This window comes from Neopsephotus bourkii, unplaced genomic scaffold (genome assembly GCF_033783945.1).
Source record: "Neopsephotus bourkii isolate Nb327-2 ecotype Australia unplaced genomic scaffold, CSIRO-AGI_Nbou_v1 NB_668, whole genome shotgun sequence".
In the NCBI taxonomy this organism is placed as follows: Eukaryota; Metazoa; Chordata; class Aves; order Psittaciformes; family Psittacidae; genus Neopsephotus; species Neopsephotus bourkii.
In genome coordinates, this window is record NW_026901167.1 from 2438479 (window position 1) to 2454722 (window position 16244).

At 49.1% G+C, this 16244-nt stretch overlaps 1 protein-coding gene across 6 annotated transcripts in view; it reads right to left on the bottom strand.

Moving 5' to 3' along the window:
• Positions 1-16244, bottom strand: part of HTR2C (5-hydroxytryptamine receptor 2C) — a 215952-nt gene that overhangs the window by 171020 nt on the left and 28688 nt on the right. For 5 of the 6 annotated variants that reach the window (XM_061353287.1, XM_061353288.1, XM_061353281.1 and 2 more), the window contains exon 1: positions 11965-12444. The exons of the other annotated variant lie outside the window; for it this stretch is intronic. The gene's annotated coding sequence lies outside the window, so the exon portion shown is untranslated. Of the gene's footprint in view, positions 1-11964; positions 12445-16244 lie in introns of those variants that run through there. 6 annotated transcript variants of the gene reach the window in all.

Genomic DNA, 16244 nt, shown 5'->3' on the forward strand with positions numbered 1-16244 from the left:
AAATACCAGTCAATGTATCATAGAATCACAGAATGGTTTGAGTTGAAGGGATCTTCAAAGCTCATCTAAGTCCAACCCCATGCAATGAGCAGGGACATCTTCAACTAGAGCAGGCTGCTCAGAACCACATCCAGCCCGCACGCAGGACTGCCGCTGGGGTCTCACTACTAATGCTCCCTGTACCCCAGCCTAGGCTCACTCCACACCTCTCCACCTGGACCATCAGCGTCCTGTCTCTGGTCCGGCCAGCAGGGACAGTCACACACTGGGGATGATTTACACCATTCACACCAGGCAAGTCACATTGAAGGGAGTTTGCCACATCCTTGGCTGCCAATGGACTCCCCTTCAGGAACAGCAACAGCTATGGGGAGGGCAAAGAGGACACTGCCCTGTTGGGAAGCACCACCCTCCAGAACACCTCTTAGAGGGCTGAGGGCCAGCACAGAGCATGCCCCTGAGCATCCCACAGTAGGTCTCAACATCCTATGCTCAGATAAAAGCTGAACAACAAGTATCGCATCCCTGTTTAAGTGATGCATGAATTATTGATGATATTCAGGAGCCTTATTAAACTGTCTAGTGGGCCAGCAAGAACATTCAGTAGTTCAAATGCATCAAAATGCATAATAAAGCTTTCTATTTTGAAGTTTGGCCGTTAGAGAAAAGAACCCTGGCAAATCTATAATTTTGTGTAATTTCCCTTGGATGCTCACTGTAATAGCCATAGTATTTATGACACTGTGAGTCATATCCATACATTCCTCTGGTAGCAAAGACACCATTATCCAAACTATTTGAAATCAGAGTCCTTATGCAGGAAAAAAGTCTACTAAAGGCAAGGCTTGCTTATTTGCCTTAAACTATATGCTTAGTCTACAAATATGTACTATTCCTGTACATACATCTGTGTCCATGAAACGCCTATAAATAAGTGTTGCAAAAGAAGAGTCAACATTACGAGAAACACCTTCTAGTAATCCTTTAGATTCTGCTATAAAGTTGAGAGCTCCGTTTAATTGCCTTCCTATTATGAGCACAGAGGAACCCTTGTCATGCGATAATTAGATCACAAAATAAAGCCTCTCCGAAGAAAAACCCCAAGGCTATTGCACATTCAGAACACGCTGTTCAGCCTTATCCTGCAGAACCTGCGCGCTTCGGTCGGGGCAATCAGGAGACAAGCCCTGAAGTTCTCATCTCCAATGTGAACGGGAGCAGTGCGGGACAGAGCTGTTCCCGGAGTCATCCTCAGTGAATTTAAGACAACAAAAGACGTTTCTCCACCCAGCCCTGGCAGGTATTCAGCTGAGAACTTGAGCGAGCTCCTGCCCTGAGTCAGCCCCTCTCTTCCCTTCCTCCTCTTCACACGCTGCGTAGGAGGCTGCAGCTCCTGAGGCTGATGGTTGGCACAGCTCTCACAGCTCCCAGGGCCCTTTCCAGGTAAGACCCCGCGCGCAGCTTCCAGGATTTCACACCTCCATCCTGTGCTGGTAACAGCCACACAGTGCAGCCCCCAGCAGTGGAACTCTGATCCTGAAAGACTCCATGTCCTGATTCAAGGAACCCTTCAGCACATCAGCACTCACAGGCCAGCCCCACTACAGTGAAACACTAGCAGGTATTTGGAGAGATGCTGTCGCATATGATATTCAAAGGCATTTAATAGGATGTGGCTGCTACATAAATATTATGTAGCTTTTATTCCCAAAACCCACATACAACTTGCCATTTAATATCCTTCCCTCCCTGCTTGCAATCACCATCCACATAAAAGTCACTAACTTGAGAAAATGTTTAATCTGGAGATGTTACAGTCTATGGCAGTCTATGAGACTGCACAGAAATGAGCCATATCACCCAAAAAGTCACCTTTTGCATGGGAGCTGCCCCAAACCCCAGGAAACAGATACAGAAGCTGTAAACTCTGAGCACTCTCACACGATGTTCTGATAGCCAAAGAACTGCTACAAACAGGTAATTTAGCCTCAGAAGTCATTAAAAACCCAATGCACTTCCAGAATTACATACACCCCAGCACTGCCATTGCAATGGATTTCCATATCACATTATAGCAACCTCTATTATAAAAGATAGGAGCCACAACTCTGGGCAGTAGTTTGCCCTTGGATCTTCATCCAGTCAGCATCTACATCTGTGCAAAACAGGAGAGGGAGAACGGAGCCTCTTGTCCGAAGGGAGCTACCTCTTCCTATCACCTTCAAACATCAAATAAAACAGGAGGCCTCACTCCTTTCTTCTATTTCCTTCTCCATTAAAAATCTGCCGCCCCCCCCCCCCCGACTAAACTGAAATAGCTTCGAAAATACTATACAGATTTTCAAGCTTGACCTCTCAGAAACCCATCTCCAAAACAGCGCTTCCATTACAGCATCCCTGCTGCCCCTCAGGAGCCTTCTCATACTGTTAGGAAGCCTGGGGCTTGACTGAAGTCTTTTCTCATTTTTCCTCGCTCAGACAGAGGCAAAAAAGCAGTCCCTATGCAGCAGGCAGCGAAAGGGGAAATTCCACCTCAGCATGCAGTGTGCTCCCAGAACCAGGAGCAGAGGTGAATTCAGCTCTGTAACTGTTATCCACAAAGTGCTTCAGCAAACTCTGAACTCACCTCTGGGAGATGGAATCTTCTGTATCAACGTAAGACAACATCGCAAACCCACCTGCAAACTACAGAGGGCTCTGAATCCACCATTGCTTGGGGCAGTGATGGGGCCGACAGCCACCCCCTGATCACAGTTCTCACCTGGAATCCATGGCACAGGACACAGCCTATACACAAAACCAGGGAAAAACCTCCTCTGGCCTCACTTCAGCAGCTCCACGGCCCTCTTGTATTGATGTCTCAGAGCTGGATGCAGAACTGCAGCTGAACATGCCCTCACTCATCAGCCTAACCTGAAGCATGGTCTGACCAGGCAGTATCGTGCTCCATTAGCTCCCTGGGCTTCCTGTGGGGCTTAGAGGCACACAGCATGCTGGACTGCATCTACAGACGTGATGTCTGTAGTTACAGATGTGATACAGATGCTCATAAAACGTTCTTCTAAGAACAGAATGAATCAACCCAACCTGAAAATCAGTCTAAACATTCTGGGATAACTGTGGCATCTTCAGTTTGAAGAAAACCAACTCTTAAGCATCCAAGGTTGGAATATTATTGAGACTTTGGAGAGAAATACCCCACAGCCCCAGCAGAGCGCGTTTTATTTAAATGAGCATTACACCTAAGAGCTTTCGCACATATTTTCTTCTCAGGCAGCCCTTATTACTTTGTGACTGCTTCATATCACCCCTAAATAACGCTGTCAGAAGCTAAATGAATAGAGTGTGCTACACTTACAGGTGATTTATACTGAACTAAAACACTTATCGGGAGCCATATTTCTATCCTGCATCTCTAGATACAGTTCCCTTTGGCATCTAAGGAATTATGTGCCTTTCTGCCCTGAATTTGTAACCAGCTGGTTTACATATGCACACACTCCTGAGCTGGGGCACACACAACTTGGACCAGCATTGGAAGCTTCCATTTGGGAATGGGGTGCTTCCCCACCCTGTCCTCCTGAACATCTCCTGGAGCCACTGCTAGGAGCACTGGGCAGTACTCATTAGAGGCACCCCTCTGCTTCAGGGAGAAGAAGGGAAAACCCACAGGAAGAATAATGTCCAACCTCACTCAACAAGCACATGGCATGCATTGGAGCAGTTAGAGCCATAGGGACTTACGGACCCATTTACATGAACAGAACCCTTATGGGTGAGGTCAGACAGTGAAGCGCTGGGCACTGAAGGTCACTCATGTCTATAAAGGGCCTCTGTCTTCCTATTGCTCTTTTATAAGTCATCCTAAGGAATCTCCAAGGACTTCTCCAAAAATGTTGTGGATAGTAATGAACAAAGCAACACTCACAAAAGAGAATACATCACAGGAAGAAAACCTGACTCTAAACACAATCATTCTATCAGTAAAGCTGACCATCAGCTGGGGTAAATCAAACTATGGTAAGTGTGTTGGCTACTGCAGTAGTGATAGTAACGGAGGAAGCACACAGCTAAAGAACCAGCAATTAGAGGTCTAACGCCTGCAACATCACTCCTGATTTAGCTGCTCAGTGCCCTGGATAACATATTCCATTTGCTAATAGAGCTATTTCTAAATGCAACTTCAAACCTGGCAGTTTAAAACATTCAAGGATATTTTTCCTCTTGATTCACACAGTTCAGAGCCCCAGGACTGGCTCAGAAACAAGCACCGTGGCCCTTGGTGCTCAGCAAAGCAACGCCAGGCACAGAGAGGGCAGAGCTTTTGGAGAGCAGCACGTACACAAGCAAATTTGCCATCTTGTAAACTGATTCTTTCCTCACATGGCTTTAGGCATTATATTGCTCACTGTGCTGGCTTAAACACATTCCAAACACACTCAGGTATACATGACACTGATCACTGCTGGCAGGATATATTAGGGTTATTATATTCTCACCTGTTTCTTATATTATTCTCTAAGCATCTGCTATTTGCCACTGTTGGAGACAGGATACCAGGCTGTCAGTAACTGTTATGTCAAGGAAACAAATGGACTGCTCAAGAAAAAGCTGTGAAAAAAAATGAAGATGGGAAAAAGAGAAAAAAGTGGTCAAAGGTGGAATTACAGGGCCCCAGAGATAAGGACCAGGGGTCCTTCAGTAAGACATTCCAGGGTGAGTGCTGAGGAGTGGAAAACAGCAACAGCACAGCAATCAGAGGAGGAAAGGTTTTACTCCATGTTCCTGCTGGAAGGGAATTACCTCAAGGGAGGTAATGGAAAAATGATCAAACTAAGGAAAAAACAGGGATGTCAGCATGAGGCGAGGCACTGAACAGGAGAGGTCTTGATGGATCACAAAGGGACATATTACTCAAGCCATTCTAAGTGGTCAAGATGATTATCCAGCCTGGATGTAAGCCCCAGAGCAACACCACAGAGCAACTGCAAGAACTGAGCTCCTAAGAAATGCAGACAGCCATTAAATTCAACACTGGCAGGAACCACAGAAATGACCGAAGTGGGGGGAAAGGGAAGACTGCTCAAACACCACACCTCTAACTTGATTCATCTTTGTCATCGTGATTTTATGGATACCCCAACAGCAGAAATCTGTTCAGCTTCCTGGATAACACCACCCCATGGCCATCAGGAAGCAGAAAGCTGTAGAGATCGTTGCACCTTCAGGAACCCTGTCTCTGCATGTGATGGGAACCTCAAACAGCCCTCTCGGATAACCTGATATGGTTTTAAATACCCTTAATAATGGAAGTTGCGGGGGGTCAGGGATACGAGCTGTGCGTCTGCATTTGCAAACAGCTCGGTGACACATCACTTACTGACTGTAAGAATATCCTCACATGAAAGTGCTACCGAACACTTCAGAAATCACTGCTCATCGTCAAGATGCAATTTTAATGAGGAGCCATCACTGAATGGAAGTGCTTTTAACTAGCCCTACAGAGACAAGCTTCTCAGCCCAATGCAGCTCAGAACTGGCTTAAGTGATAAATATTGTCAAACTCAACAACAGCCAAACAACTCAGTCCCCTTGATATGCCCTGTCAGAGGTAAGAAACTGTAATGCAGGCAAACATAAGTCTGCTTGCCCAGGATCAGAGTGGCAGCACTGAATGATCTGCCCCACTTACAGAGGGGTGAGCTCTATGAGGAAATCAGACTTAAAAACATATACGGGAGTCAGGGCAGACAAATGCAACGTGAGGTCCCAGGGCCATGCTGGAGCGACAGAATTTAATGACACATTGGGATGTTTGAAGAAAGGCAATTTTGTTCAAGGTTAGAAAGGTGATGTTGTTTCTGCGTGCGGTGTCAGTGAGGGTATTAGCAGAATGTGGTGCTCTGCTGTTCCAGAACAGGCACCTCTGATGTCCACGGCTCAAAACGATGCTGAAAAACTGGGAGAGAAACACACAGAATTTGAGGGCCTGGAAAGAGATTGTGTGGGAAGAGTTTAAATTACAGGAGCCCTTCAGCAGAAGGAAGACTGAACAATGATTTGTCCACGCCATGGGAAACGATTCCCATTACTAGCAAGCTGCTTAATTAAGTAGGCAAAGGAAGAAGATTCAACAGATGGAACAAGGAACTGAGCTAAGATTGGAACATTCTTAGGTTTATTTTCTTGTTAAATCACGGGAGACAACCACCCTCAGGACACCTCTGAGTCCATGTTCATTCAATAAGGCTCAATATGCTTCCGAGAGGCAAGCAGAAATCTCTGGATGACATTCTCTATAGCCTGTGTTATCAAGAGGTCAAACACCACAATCCTAACAACCCTGTACGGCTTACAGACCAAGGGCTACCAGACAGTGCTTCTCATATTCACACCCGAATGCTCATACATCCTTACCTGAGGTACTGTATCTGCTCACAGTTTTAGGAACCAGAGAAGGGGATGATTAACAGCTATATTCACATACATTCCAGCACTCAGCTATGATTTTATTGTCATAAGCCAAGCACATAATTCTGGGTACCATAAAATCTAAAAATACAGGCTTTTCAAATAGAGCCCATATTAAAATTAAACCATAACTGTAAGAGTTTCAGTAGGCCTACAATAGCCCCCATTAGAACCATTAAAATTACAGTCTTTCAGATAACAATGTCCACAATAACTGTTTGCAAACCACTCTATACATTAAACTGTGGATAATTAATATGCTGCTGCAATCGTTTTCATTTTTCCCTTTGCAAGAAATAGCTGTTAGAAAATCCCACAAGTCTGCCCAGAGCTTCCCGAATGGTGCACACGCTGAAAAAGAACAGAGCTCGGCACCCGCGGTTTGATGCTGCAAGTCTTGGCATCAGAACACACTCCTGAATTCCCTATTTTGGCTGAAACAAGCCTGCCCGTTAAAACCCAGTGACAAAATGTTTTATGGGACAAGTCTCATGCCACTGTGTCTTCTCTGTGGGATAGTAACTCCCTGCATAGAATCAAGGTGCTGGGGGAGCAGGCAGCAGCAAGAGACCTGCAAAGCCCACAGTCACAAACACGCATCACTTGCGGCAGTCTCTGAGCTGGCAAAGACTTTCCAGCTACAGGTTCACCATAAAGCCTGGAACATCCAAGTCGGGAAGATTTCATTGCTGTTTATCAGGGAGAGGAAAAGCATGATGTGTGCATGAGATAGTATTTACACTCAAGTAACAACCCTGGGTCCCAGTGAGCAGACACATAAGGGGTATCGCTACTGGGACACTCACCTGCAAGGGTGAATCCTGCACTGTGCCTCCCATTCCCATGAAAACCCGCCAGAGGAGGTGGAGCTGAGCAGGCTGAGGACTGAAACCAGCTGCCATTGCTTGGTGGAGCTGATCTCACCTTCTGCTGCAGCCACCCCATTCCCTGCACCACTTACACAGGTAGAACAACCTTCATAGAACCATGAAATCCCAGCTGGTTTGTGCTGAAGGGACCTTAAAGCTCCTCCAGCTCCAACCCCTGCCATGGGCAGGGACCCCTTCCACTGGAGCAGCTTGCTCCAAGCCCCTGTGTCCAACTTGGCCATGAACAGTTCCACTTTGCCACTGCGTGGGCTGGAACCCCTTGTCCTCCCCAACAGCCCCTGCTAGAAAGTCTCCCCCCATCTCTCACAGGAAAGGTCCCTTTTAAGTACTGAGAAGCTGCAGCAAGGTCTCCCCAGAGTGCTCTCCAGAACAGAGAGGTAACATCATTTCTCTAATGTTTGTTGACTTATGTCCAGAATGTGCAACTCAACAGCTGAGGAACGCACCGTCTCTGTTCATGCTGCATTACACAGGAGCGCACACGTTACAATCCGCGCCATCGGAACAAAGGTAGCAGGAGCCTCAGCCATACCCACTGCAGCCCTGTAGCAAAATTGAAGTCCCTTGAACATTTGATGGGCTCTGGTGATGACAGCATTTGCACTGGGCTGATGGCTCAAACTCATGTGATCTTCAGAAGTTACAGCATTTAATTAGCATTAATAACAAAAATGATAGCAGCCAACAGGAAAAGCAGGATGAGAGCATCTGCCCTGAAACACGGCAGGGGGGAGAGGGAGGGTTAAAAAACCCCACAATATTCTGAGTTATTAACAACCAAAGAAATAACCTTCTGGAGCAATATCCAATAAGGAGCAGCTGCCTCTTCTCCTTGGGGTGAAAGTCACTTGGTACTTTTGCACCTCAAAACATTTTGACTTTGATGTGGTGTAAAACCCTCTTCACTAGACAGGCTCCTTTCTGTGCATTTTCTAAGCGACTAAATCCTAGCACTCCATTTTGACTTTTATTGCTTTTCAGAGAGCTATATAATGATTCATCATTACTGTAATCTTTAAGCAGCTTTGTTCCTATTTGTTGCTATATATATTAAATAGAAATTGCTCTTTGAATTCACCTCTAAAGTCAGCCTCAATTTTTCATCTAACAAGAATGGTATCTCCAGTCACCATCTGAATGCAGCAAAGTGAGAAAACCTTTTGCATAATATAAATATCTGCATTCACAGAGAGGAGGCTGATGCCACCACCTACTGTGAATGCATTTTATAAGTGGTACAAAGGCAGAGAGATTTCAAATGCGGTAGCACATTCTCTTAAAGACACTCCAGACACCATCAGGAAGGCACAGTTTTATCTCAACATCTTTTGGACCCCAGGCTTTGATCGCCAGGAGCTGGTTTAGAACCTGCTTCCAAATTCTAAATTTCAAATCAACTATTTCTTCCCCAAAAGGCTGCCCAGGGCAGTGGTGGAAGTGTTCACAGACAGGGCCCTTGGTGACTGTCATGGTTTAAAAAACATACCTGTCAGCTGCTTATTGGTGCCATTCCTATCACATCATAGAATCATCAAAGCAACCAGGATGGAAAAGACCTTTAAGATTAACAAGTCCAACCATTGCCCCAGCACTGACAAGCCCACCACTAATCATGTCACTAAGGGCCTCACAGGGATCCCAGCACCACTGCTGCCAGGTCACTGCTGGGCCCAGGTACCATCATGCTTAGCTGCATCTTGCAGCAGAGCATCAACAGGCCACATGGAGAAGAGCCCAGCCCTTGCTCTAGGAGATGGGTCCATCAGGCAGAGGAAGGGACCAGCCCAGCGAATGTGAAACGCAGCGCTGACCACCCCATTTACACACAGAACCCCAGCCTGCTTTGGGTTGGAAGGGGCCTCAAAGCTCCTCCAGCTCCAACCCCTGCCACAGGCAGGGACCCCTTCCACTGGAGCAGCTTGCTCCAAGCCCCTGTGTCCAACCTGGCCTTGAGCACTGCCAGGGATGGGGCAGCCACAGCTTCTCTGGGCACCCTGTGCCAGCACCTCAGCACCCTCACAGGGAAGAGCTTCTGCCTAATTTTAAACCTCTCCGTTATTAACTCCAGCAAACAGCTCTTAACTTCCACATAATTAGAGATTAATGCAAAACTTCATTACTGACAAGAAAGGCTGCTGTAGAAGCAATCAGTAGTTCAAATGTCCTGGTTTGATTTCCCAAGTGGATGAGAGTCCACAGTAAGGCTCAGATTCTCATCTGCTGCTATAGACCAAAGCACATGCAAACACACTCCAACGTTTTCCTGTTTTCATATAATCACAGAACCACAGACTGGTTTGGGTGGGAAGGGACCTTCAAAACTCATCCAGTCCAACCCCTGCCATGGGCAGGGACATGTTCAACCAGACCAGGCTGATCAGAATCACATCCAGCCTGGCCTGCAATGTCTCCAGGGATGGGGCAGCCACCACCTCTCTGGGCACCCTGTGCCAGTATTTTACCACCCTCACTCTACAAAGGCTCTTCCTCATGTCCAGCCTCAATCTCCGCCCTTTAGTTTAAACCCATCACCCCTCGTCCTGCTGCAACAGCCCCTGCTGAAAAGTCTCTCCCCATCCTCTCATAGCCCTTTTATGAGCTTGCTGGAAGAGGGGCACCAAGATGACCAAAACAGCTGCTGGTCAGCAAGCACCACATTAATTTGAGATTATGTCTGGGAGTAGCATCTTTAACCCAGGCAGTTCTCATCTCCATTCTGCCTGTGTGCAAACAGCAGTGACCGGGATGTGCTTTCTAGTGTTTCCTGCACGGCCAAATGAGTTATTTAATGCTCACCACCCTTTATAAGTGCTCTTTTAAGGGGAAGTCATCCACAGGATTTGCACTGCTATTACAAAGGTGCCACTCCACCAGGTGTTGTTTTCACCTCGAAAATGAAGCTGGGGGATCATTCTCTTCCTTGTGCCCAGCTCTACCTACTATGTGGGTGAGAAGGGATCCCCATTCCCAGGGTGGAGAGGAGCAGTTACTCCCTGGGCATCATCGAAGCCTCCATCTCCAGCAGGGCTTGTGGCTCCTCAATTCATACACAGCAGCAAACCCACCCAAGACGCAGGAGCAAGACCCAGTTCTGCTCCTCTGTCTCCACCACAGAGGTTGGGCAGAGCAGCAGGGGTTTCCTAGACAGGGTCCCAAAGAAGGATGCACAAGCTGCAGAAACAGAGCAGCCCATTCATGCCTGCATTTGGGCCCAAATTACAGCCAAAATGGGGGATTCTTCTCCAGCCTTCCCTATAAGGTCTGTCAGTGCCGAGTCAAGCGCAGCACAACAGCCCTGGGGAGGTGGAGGAGGCAGTAAGAAATGCTCTGACCAAACTGCTCAGATACATTGCAGTCAGGAAGCCCTGACTAAAGCCAGCAGAAGTGACTAACTTGTTTTGCAGTGCTGATGACAGTCCTGCTCTTTTCCTGAAGAGCAGTTGTTAGTGACACATTCGTGCTGCCAGGATGCCACAGCAACACTTCTGGAAGTGTCACACAGCAATGGCACTGCCGGCTGTGCTAGCTCCATAGATCTGCAATGACAGAAACACGCACAAACCCCTCCCTGCATGATCCAGGTACGGAACCTGGGCAGTGCCAGGGTCTGCGCTCACGTGCTCAGGAGCCACCGTGCAGACACACGTGTGGGGCAGCCAGCAGAACTAAACCAGAGGTATCCAGCATCCAGCACCCTGGTTTTCCAGGGGAAATTGTCTGAAAACTTCCCTTTCAGCTTGACCTTTGCAGAGCAAAGCTCCCACCGGGGAGCTCAAGACAACACGGAAAAGCACGTCCCGCCAGTGAGAGAGGGAGAGCATCGGCTGCTATGGGTTTTGTTAGGGATCCCCCAAGGAAAGCACCTTCCCAAACAAGCCTAAGGAATTCTGATGGCAGTTTTTCTCTCCCGGGAGCTGGTGCAAATGCCCTGAAGCCAAGTGTGCAGAGGTGGTAAAGCAGTTAGAGATGAGCAAAACTCCTGTCCACAGAGCTGGGAAAGCAAAAACCCCAGAAGCCACTCACGCACAGGCTGCTTCCGAAGCCAATCCCCTTCTCTACTTCCAAACACTCAGATCAACCCTCAGGACATCGAGATTCCCTCTTTCTCAGGGAAAAGCACCTCTTTGCTTCCTTTGACTGTAATTTCACTCCTCCGAAAGCCACCTCCTCCCTGCCGCAGCGTTTTCTCTCGGTTGGGTGTCCTCTGTCCTCCCCACGTCCGCGGGAGCGGAATGAAGGGACCTGTAGAGTGCACTGTGTCCCTCCTTCCGAGCCAAGCATAGCCCAGTCCACTGCGGCCAACCCCTTGCAAAGGTCATCTGCCAGGAAGAAGCAAACCCTCCCAGGTGCATTCCACACAGACCCAGGCAAGTTTGTCTCAGTTAAGTGCCACAACTTTATTGCCAGGCACAAAAGGTATCACTTGGGTATCCTTTGCTGTCCCCTCCCTGCTGCACACACACACACATTCCTGTCTGGCATTAGGCTGCAAATTAAAGCCTGTTCCCACTGGCAGATCTCTTTAATTCCATAGTCCAGGCAGAGGACAGGAACGCATCCCTCGGCAAGGATCACGGCACATTGCACAGGCAGCAGCACCTACCTCAGTGAGCTGACAGACCCAGCACAGCAACATAATTCCTCTTGGATGGAGACATTTCCCCAGCTCAGATCACTGGGGCTCTGCTGCTGTGCCCGGTGCCTCGGACACACCAGGACAGCATCTTCTGTGAGCAGCACAGCATCCCTCACACACCGACCTGCAGCGCGGCAGCCGGGAGAGCAGCAGCAGTTGAATTGCTGCACATGTATCTCTGCAGATTATTTCCTGCTCCAACACTTGGCGTAAAGGCAGATGCTCTTAACCCTCTGGAGGCCTGCGCCTCGGTCCCCCCGCGGCAGGGGCGAGCGAGCAACTCCGGATACCCTGCGGTGAGGCGGGAGGGAGATAACCGGAGACACCCAGGGCATCCTCCGGGCAGCAGCAGTCCTGACCTCGAGTGAGCTGCAGTCACTCTGGGCTCAGGGAGCCGGCCATGCCCCCGGCAGCCCACAGCACCCCCGTGCCGGCGGCTCCTGCTGCACCACCGCTGCCCCGGGGCCCGCAGCAGAGCCGGACCCGCGCTGGAGGAGGTGGCAGGGGCAGGGGTGAGGAGGGAGCGCGGCGGCGTCACCAGCGCCCGGGCACAGCGGGCTCCTGCTCCGGGCAGCGCGGCCCCCGGCCCCCGGCGCTGCCCATCACCGGCGGCAGCTCCAGCGCGGCTCCCGCTCCTGCCTGCGAATGTGACTGGAAAGCATGGCTGAAAAACATGTTACAATTAACAGGAGGGAGGGAGATACTATTGCTCTCCTGCTAGTCTTAAAGGCACATCGCTCACATGTGCGGGCTGGAGGAGCAAACACCCGCACCTCCAGCATCCAACCTGCATGCAGGCAGGCAGGCAGCCTGTGCAGGAGCCCTGCCCGGGTCAGGGCAAGGAGAGCGCCCCGGGAGCCAGGAAGGGACGGGGCAGCGTGCAGGAGAGCTCCTGCACCAGGGAGTGAGGCCTCCCACATCCCCACCTCTGTCCCAGAAGCAAAATCAGGTCCGGGATACACAGCCCAAATGTTTACCCTTGTTACTGGCCCCTCTGGGAGCATCCCAGCCTGGTCACTGCTGTGCCACGTCCCACACACAGCCCTGCCATCACCTCTGGCAGACACGGAGCACCTGGGACACACCAGGGGCATGGAGCATGCCCTGGCAGGAGAGCCAGGTTAGTGGCATGGCTCCCATGGGAGGTGCTACTGCACTAGCAGCAGGGACACTGCACCCTGGTGTCACCCAGAAAGGATGCCCCTTCTGCAACTCAGAGCCAGGAGCTACACGACACTGAGCTGAGATTCACTGTGCCACATGTGATGAGTTCAGCAGGTCTCAGACTGGCTGCAGTATCTGATGCTCCAGCTACCCCTCTCCTGCAGGGGGCTGCGCACCACCTGAAAGCCACGCTCTCTCTTTTCTGCCCCTGATACCCTCTTGCGTGTGCCTTGGGATGCTCTGGCTGGTGCTGGTCCTTCAGTGTGTCACAGTTTGGATTCATCAAGGATAATGCCAACAGCTCCACCCCACACTGAACTTTCCCCTACCCCTGAAGCACCCTCTGGAAGTCTGTCACACAGGGAATTAATGCTATTAAACATCTCTGCTTTGCCCTCAGTGGTAGCTGCTGCTACACACAACCTGCTTTTCTGAGCAGGACGAAGCTCCAGACCTTGTTAAACCGTTCTGTGTCACGCAGCATCACATTAACACCTTTTATTCCCCAAGCCCACGGGAGGCACCAGAACTGTCCTGACTGATACCTGTCCCCATCACCAGGAGGGCAGCTACCAGCAGCACGGACACCTGAGCCTGAGCTCAGTGACAAAACCACTGCCTCACCACAGCGATCTGCAAGTTAAGTGTAGTGTAAGTGCAGGCTTTTCTGAGAAATACCCTGAAAGAACAAGTACAGACTCGATACCGTGAACGCAGAATCAGTGAAGAGTCACTGCTGATGCAAATGGGCGTCACGGGATAATAAATCCCTGCTTCCCTGTGGTGCCTGTACAGAGGGGCTATTAAAAGCTGAGCACCTGAGGAGATCAGTGCAATGCCAATGTCCCTGCTTCCAGGCCACGCAGCTTTGTGTGAAGCCACCACAGTGAAGTAGCTCTAATTTGTCTTTATTAAGCCCTGCATGCCTTTTTGACACCGGAGCTACAAAACATGTGTCAGTAGTAATCAAAATGCCAGCATCGACGCTCAAGGCTTTATACTCCTCAAGAGTTTCCCCTGAGTATCCAAGATCAAATTTGCTCTACAGAGCATAGCTGAGGATTTCTCAAGTCTAATGCCTCATGAACCCCTCTGATCAGTATGCAAACACAGCACAATGACTGCATCCACTGCTACAAGTATCTGTCCTGACATGCAGAGGTCTCTGCAACACAGTGAATAGAATATTCCATGTACAGGCAGGGTTATTGAAGTGCAAGACCCGAGGAATCCATCAAAACTGGATTCAAAGCAAAGGACTGCCAATGCTGATTTATTTCGTTGTGTACAATAGAGTCATTTGGTGGGAAAACCCAGGCTGCAGGGTCACATCTTACTGTCACCTATCAGGTCTGTCACCAAGAACTGCACCCATGTGTGAGAGGGGAGACGTGGGCCACCCTTTGCTGCACCGAGCACATGATGGGTCGGGCAGGACGAGACTTCATTTTAAAACCATTCCAGCGTAAGGAAGACATCCCATTGCAAAGTGTCAGACTACAGAAACCTGAATCCCTAAAGATCTCTATAAACAACTGCAAGAGCCAAAATTCACACGGCATTTGTACTAAACTGGATATTCCACCAAAAATAGGTATTCCAATTGGAGCACACAGCTCTTCACAACAACACTGCAAAGCCCTTCTCAAAGGCTTGAAAGGCAAAATAAAGAACTGTCAGCCTAAAAGAGCAGAGCCACCATTGCTGTGCTTTGAAAAAAGAGAATCGTGGAAGTCACAAACCTAATGACAGCTATACACAACTATACTGAATAAACTGCTCCTACCGGGTACCCCAAGAATTAGAGCAAAATTAGGAAGAAGGGGAGGATAAATGTTGAATTTATAGAGGGACTTTTGACAAGGGCACATAGTGATAGGACAATGGGTTCAATCTTAAACAGGGGAGCCTGAGCTGAGCTCTTAGGCAGAAACTCTTCCCTGTGAGGGTGCTGAGGCGCTGGCACAGGGTGCCCAGAGAAGCTGTGGCTGCCCCATCCCTGGCAGTGCTCAAGGCCAGGTTGGACACAGGGGCTTGGAGCAAGCTGCTCCAGTGGAAGGGGTCCCTGCCCGTGGCTGGGGCTGGAGGAGCTTTAAGGCCCCTTCCAGCCCAAGCCTTGCTATGACTCTCTATGACTATGACTCTACTCTATGACTCTATGGTGAGCTGACAATCCCAAGATTTATCTATGCTGGGAGAACTTCAGAACTTCCAGAAAGGCATCAGCACGGAAGCCACAGCACCAGGCCACAGCACCTCACTGGGAGACATCACAGGACCGCCTGCAGCGCTCACCCAAGGAGGTGCATGTGGGTCAGAACGAGTTTGTTGGAGGAAAAAGCCAGGGACCCTGGAGACCTCAATGCCCTTTCAAACACCACATTTGCAAGCTAAAAAACCACCTTGTGACCTGGACTGCTTGGAAGCAGACATAACTGCTCATGGATCATTAAAATGTCAGCACTGCATCACTTTTTGGTTTCTAGCCCTTTTTTTTTGATCAGTATTTATATTGTGCTCGAAATACTCTGTTGTATTTAGAAATGAGAATTTCACAGCCCTGCTGGTATCTGTGATTCAGAAATGGAACTATTTGCACTGTGAGAAGGGTTTGCAGAATCCAATGACTATGCTGGCACACAGTCAGAAGAGCATGTTCACCCATCCTGGGGACTAGAAGGGCCCCTCTGCTGCCCTGAACAAGGTTCCTGCTCCACTGGGGCTTCTCTCCTGAGTTATTTCTGAGAAGTCAGTCGTGATTGCTCTGAAACTTTTCAAATGTATTTGAAAAATGAAACATTAAAATAGGACCACAGGAACAACGCATCAGGCAATCATCTGCATCCTGAGTGTTCCGGGCTGAACCCCATGGCCACAATGCGGTCTGCTGTCTGCAAGTACAAGTCAACCCATTCCAAAATGGAGCCTTCAAAGAAGGAAAGGCACCATTCAGCAGTGGGGTCTGTGCTTCTGACTGGTGGGTCAGGGACAAACCACAGGTAACTGTGAATAAAACCCCCCAAAAGTACTAAATGAAGAACAGGCTGTACCAAAATGGGCCAAGGCTGAGCAGCTAAGAACTG